The sequence below is a fragment of the Rattus norvegicus genome, chromosome 18, assembly GCF_036323735.1.
Source record: "Rattus norvegicus strain BN/NHsdMcwi chromosome 18, GRCr8, whole genome shotgun sequence".
Taxonomy (NCBI): domain Eukaryota; kingdom Metazoa; phylum Chordata; class Mammalia; order Rodentia; family Muridae; genus Rattus; species Rattus norvegicus.
In genome coordinates, this window is record NC_086036.1 from 75,661,281 (window position 1) to 75,667,983 (window position 6,703).

The window sequence follows — 6,703 nt, forward strand, 5'->3', positions numbered from 1 at the left end:
GAACAGAAAATAGCCAAAATAAGCTTGAAAGTGCTGTGAAATTAAAATTTTTATAAATATAAAACTAATAAATAATTAAAAGAAGACAGAGAAGTAAGAAAAATAGATGAGAAGCTAAATGAAATAATTTAAAATGGAAAAAATACTATGGAACAGAAGACACAAAATAACAAATTAAAAAAACTGAAAAGAAAATATTTTAAATATTTTCCTATAAAAAAAGTTCAAAGACAAAATCAGATAAATATAAGAATTGAATAAAAGATAAGACAGTAAGTTTTTTTAAGTAAAAACAGAAACTAATAGCATAAAGCTAATAAATTAATGTGGGAAAAACAATGAAAACATGAATAAAAAAATAAAAGATCTGAAGATGACAGCAATGTCCTGTGTGTCCTGGGTGTATCGGGGTGTCCTGACCAATAATTTCTAGAGAAATATCATGTACTAAGCACTCAGACCATCATTAAATAGACGATGTCTTCTGGGAACCGTATTGATAATTCTGATCAAATTCTTTTTATACATAGTAATTAGCCTGCAAGGTAGTGGACTTCCACAGGACTTATTTATACATCTTTAGTCTTGGTTAAGCCACTCCCACTTCCTGATCTCCCATCCCCTGCCCCACCCCCAACTTACACCTTTAGCCACAGGTGTTCCCTTTCTAGTCCTTCATGGGACCTGTGTTCAACAAGCCTTTGTAATTGTATTTCTACGTCAATCGTGAGGTCATCAGTTTCCATATACCTTTTAATAACCCATCATTTTGGTTAATCCTTCTTCATTTTCTCATTCCCACTTCCATGGTTGACTCTTGCAATCCTCAGCCTTCCTTCCTCTGCTTTCTCTATATTATAGTCTCCCCTCCTCTAATCGGTCCATCCCCAATGCTCCACTTCCGGTCACCTGTCTCCCATAGATAATCTAAGTTAAAAACCAAAGATTCACATATAAGAGAGAGCATGTAGCTTTTGTGTTTCTGAGCTTGGGTAATTTTTTTTCTAGTTCTATCCCTTTACTTGTAAAGTTTATGGATTTTTTCTTTAGATGATTAATATCCTGTGGTGTATACATACCATAATTTTCATATCCATTGATCTATATTGATTCCGTAGACCCTATTGCTAAAGACACCAACCACTTTGGTTGCAGAACATCAACCTCAATTGACCAGGAAACTCTCTCCCCCACCAGATTGTTTACATGGTACTAGAAAATGCTAGGCAGGCTGCTGAGGGAGAAAAGACATCAGGGGTCTTACCCAGCACTGGACCCTGCATGCTGCAATACAGACCTGGGAGGTAAGTGTGCCCACTGTACAACAGTGGCATGGTGGTTATGGGGGTAACCAAAAACTTTCTGAATGGATCAGAACCATTCTCCACAACGTAATTTAACACCTGGTACTGTAAAATGAGTCAAAAAGCCATGACTGGAGAGGCCATGGGGCCTGGTGGAAGGGATCTAATGCTATTTCTATACACGCCCCCATTGTTAAAATACCTTCTTACTATTTGTGCTTGTACCTATATATCTTTACTGTTCTCAACCATGGCCTTAGAACATTTTGAAAAAAACAGTTAATAACGATACATATTACTGGTCCAAGTGCTGGAAATAAATAGCCATCAGCCATAGAACAATCGTCTATATCAACCTCACTCCGTACAAGGCTTAGAAACCATCAGGAAGTCTGGTCAAGTAGAGTGTAGGATCCAGAAGATGAGGAGGAGAACTGTGAAGTGCTTGCTGCCTTCGGCAGATGCCGTGGCGCGTGCACACGCTAACACACAGCCGCTCGCAGCCTGCACAAGATCTAGTGGGTCACACCGTGGCATGAAAAGGGACAGACTCCCCAGACCCCACCCCTAGCTGAGGAGCTGTTAGCAGTTGATGCTTGCTGAGGAAAGGAGAACCACTTTTCTCCGGGGACATAGCCGCTGATAGGTCGCCATGGTAACCAAAGATGGTCTCACACCCTGTACACAGTCAACTAATTGGACTCACTCTGGCTACAAATATCAACAATTAAAGGAAGGTAGAGGACCTGAAATTGGGAGAGAAGTGGCTTCGTGAGTACTTGGAAGAATTGTATACATTGTGCACATCTATAGCAATTTTTTTAAAACTAAAAGTATTTTTTAAAACAAAGAGAATGAAAGCACACAAACATAACCTCACATCCAAATAAGAATATAACGGGAAGCAATAATCACTATTCCTTAATATCTCTCAATATCAATGGCCTCAAATCCCCAATGAAAAGACATAGATTAACAAACTGGATACACAACGAGGACCCTGCATTCTGCTGCCTACAGGAAACACACCTCAGAGACAAAGACAGACACTACCTCAGAGTGAAAGGCTGGAAAACAACTTTCCAAGCAAATGGTCAGAAGAAGCAAGCTGGAGTAGCCATTCTAATATCAAATAAAATCAATTTCCAACTAAAAGTCATCAAAAAAGATAAGGAGGACACTTCATATTCATCAAAGGAAAAATCCACCAAGATGAACTCTCAATCCTAAATATCTATGCCCCAAATACAAGGGCACCTACATACGTAAAAGAAACCTTACTAAAGCTCAAAACACACATTGCACCTCACACAATAATAGTAGGAGATTTCAACACACCACTCTCATCAATGGACAGATCATGGAAACAGAAATTAAACAGTGATGTCGACAGACTAAGAGAAGTCATGAGCCAAATGGACTTAACGGATATTTATAGAACATTCTATCCTAAAGCAAAAGGATATAACTTCTTCTCAGCTCCTCATGGTACTTTCTCCAAAATTGACCATATAATTGGTCAAAAAACGGGCCTCAACAGGTACGGAAAGATAGAAATAATCCCATGCGTGCTATCGGACCACCACGGCCTAAAACTGGTCTTCAATAACAATAAGGGAAGAATGCCCACATATACGTGGAAATTGAACAATGCTCTACTCAATGATAACCTGGTCAAGGAAGAAATAAAGAAAGAAATTCAAAACTTTTTGGAATTTAATGAAAATGAAGGTACAACATACCCAAACTTATGGGACACAATGAAAGCTGTGCTAAGAGGAAAACTCATAGCGCTGAGTGCCTGCAGAAAGAAACAGGAAAGAGCATATGTCAGCAGCTTGACAGCACACCTAAAAGCTCTAGAACAAAAAGAAGCAAATACACCCAGGAGGAGTAGAAGGCAGGAAATAATCAAACTCAGAGCTGAAATCAACCAAGTAGAAACAAAAAGGACCATAGAAAGAACCAACAGAACCAAAAGTTGGTTCTTTGAGAAAATCAACAAGATAGATAAACCCTTAGCCAGACTAACGAGAGGACACAGAGAGTGCGTCCAAATTAACAAAATCAGAAATGAAAAGGGAGACATAACTACAGATTCAGAGGAAATTCAAAAAATCATCAGACCTTACTATAAAAACCTATATTCAACAAAATTTGAAAATCTTCAGGAAATGGACAATTTCCTAGACAGATACCAGGTATCAAAGTTAAATCAGGAACAGATAAACCAGTTAAACAACCCCATAACTCCTAAGGAAATAGAAGCAGTCATTAAAGGTCTCCCAACCAAAAAGAGCCCAGGTCCAGACGGGTTTAGTGCAGAATTCTATCAAACCTTCATAGAAGACCTCATACCAAAATTATCCAAACTATTCCACAAAATTGAAACAGATGGAGCACTACCGAATTCCTTCTACGAAGCCACAATTACTCTTATACCTAAACCACACAAAGACACAACAAAGAAAGAGAACTTCAGACCAATTTCCCTTATGAATATCGATGCAAAAATACTCAATAAAATTCTGTCAAACCGAATTCAAGAGCACATCAAAACAATCATCCACCATGATCAAGTAGGCTTCATCCCAGGCATGCAGGGATGGTTTAATATACGGAAAACCATCAACGTGATCCATTATATAAACAAACTGAAAGAACAGAACCACATGATCATTTCATTAGATGCTGAGAAAGCATTTGACAAAATTCAACACCCCTTCATGATAAAAGTCCTGGAAAGAATAGGAATTCAAGGCCCATACCTAAATATAATGAAAGCCATATACAGCAAACCAGTTGCTAACATTAAACTAAATGGAGAGAAACTTGAAGCAATCCCACTAAAATCAGGGACTAGACAAGGCTGCCCACTCTCTCCCTACTTATTCAATATAGTTCTTGAAGTTCTAGCCAGAGCAATCAGACAACAAAAGGAGATCAAGGGGATACAGATCGGAAAAGAAGAGGTCAAAATATCACTATTTGCAGATGACATGATAGTATATTTAAGTGATCCCAAAAGTTCCACCAGAGAACTACTAAAGCTGATAAACAACTTCAGCAAAGTGGCTGGGTATAAAATTAACTCAAATAAATCAGTTGCCTTCCTCTATACAAAAGAGAAACAAGCCGAGAAAGAAATAAGGGAAACGACACCCTTCATAATAGACCCAAATGGGGTTGGGGATTTAGCTCAGTGGTAGAGCGCTTGCCTAGCAAGCGCAAGGCCCTGGGTTCGGTCCCCAGCTCCGAAAAAAAGAACCAAAAAAAACAAACAAACAAACATAATAGACCCAAATAATATAAAGTACCTCGGTGTGACTTTAACCAAGCAAGTAAAAGATCTGTACAATAAGAACTTCAAGACACTGAGGAAAGAAATTGAAGAAGACCTCAGAAGATGGAAAGACCTCCCATGCTCATGGATTGGCAGGATTAATTTAGTAAAAATGGCCATTTTACCAAAAGCAATCTACAGATTCAATGCAATCCCAATCAAAATACCAATCCAATTCTTCAAAGAGTTAGACAGAACAATTTGCAAATTCATCTGGAATAACAAAAAGCCCAGGATAGCTAAAGCTATCCTCAACAATAAAAGGACTTCAGGGGGAATCACTATCCCTGAACTCAAGCAGTATTACAGAGCAATAGTGATAAAAACTGCATGGTATTGGTACAGAGACAGACAGATAGACCAATGGAATAGAATTGAAGACCCAGAAATGAACCCACACACCTATGGTCACTTGATTTTTGACAAAGGAGCCAAAACCATCCAATGGAAAAAAGATAGCATTTTCAGCAAATGGTGCTGGTTCAACTGGAGGGCAACATGTAGAAGAATGCAGATCGATCCATCCTTATCACCCTGTACAAAGCTTAAGTCCAAGTGGATCAAGGGCCTCCACATCAAACCAGACACACTCAAACTAATAGAAGAAAAACTAGGGAAGCATCTGGAACACATGGGCACTGGAAAAAATTTCCTGAACAAAACACCAATGGCTTATGCTCTAAGATCAAGAATCGACAAATGGGATCTCATAAAACTGCAAAGCTTCTGTAAGGCAAAGGACACTGTGGTTAGGACAAAACAGCAACCAACAGATTGGGAAAAGATCTTTACCAATCCTACAACAGATAGAGGCCTTATATCCAAAATATACAAAGAACTCAAGAAGTTAGACCGCAGGGAAACAAATAACCCTATTAAAAAATGGGGTTCAGAGCTAAACAAAGAATTCACAGCTGAGGAATGCCGAATGGCTGAGAAACACCTAAAGAAATGTTCAACATCTTTAGTCATAAGGGAAATGCAAATCAAAACAACCCTGAGATTTCACCTCACACCAGTGAGAATAGCTAAGATCAAAAACTCAGGTGACAGCAGATGCTGGCGAGGATGTGGAGAAAGAGGAACACTCCTCCATTGTTGGTGGGATTGCAGACTGGTAAAACCATTCTGGAAATCAGTCTGGAGGTTCCTCAGAAAATTGGACATTGAACTGCCTGAGGATCCAGCTATACCTCTCTTGGGCATATACCCAAAAGATGCCTCAACATATAAAAGAGACACGTGCTCCACTATGTTCATCGCAGCCTTATTTATAATAGCCAGAAAATGGAAAGAACCCAGATGCCCTTCAACAGAGGAATGGATACAGAAAATGTGGTACATCTACACAATGGAATATTACTCAGCTATCAAAAACAACGAGTTTATGAAATTCGTAGGCAAATGGTTGGAACTGGAAAATATCATCCTGAGTGAGCTAACCCAATCACAGAAAGACATACATGGTATGCACTCATTGATAAGTGGCTATTAGCCCAAATGCTTGAATTACCCTAGATGTCTAGAACAAATGAAACTCAAGAAGGATGATCAAAATGTGAATGCTTCACTCCTTCTTTAAATGAGGAAAAAGAATACCCTTGGCAGGGAAGGGAGAGGCAAAGATTAAAACAGAGACTGAAGGAACACCCATTCAGAGCCTGCCCCACATGTGGCCCATACATATACAGCCACCCAATTAGACAAGATGGATGAAGCAAAGAAGTGCAGACCGACAGGAGCCGGATGTAGATCGCTCCTGAGAGACACAGCCAGAATACAGCAAATACAGAGGCGAATGCCAGCAGCAAACCACTGAACTGAGAATAGGTCCCCCGTTGAAGGAATCAGAGAAAGAACTGGAAGAGCTTGAAGGGGCTCGAGACCCCAAAAGTACAACAATGTCAAGCAACCAGAGCTTCCAGGGACTAAGCCACTACCTAAATACTATACATGGACTGACCCTGGACTCTGACCCCATAGGTAGCAATGAATATCCTAGTAAGAGCACCAGTGGAAGGGGAAGCCCTGGGTCCTGCTAAGACTGAACCCCCAG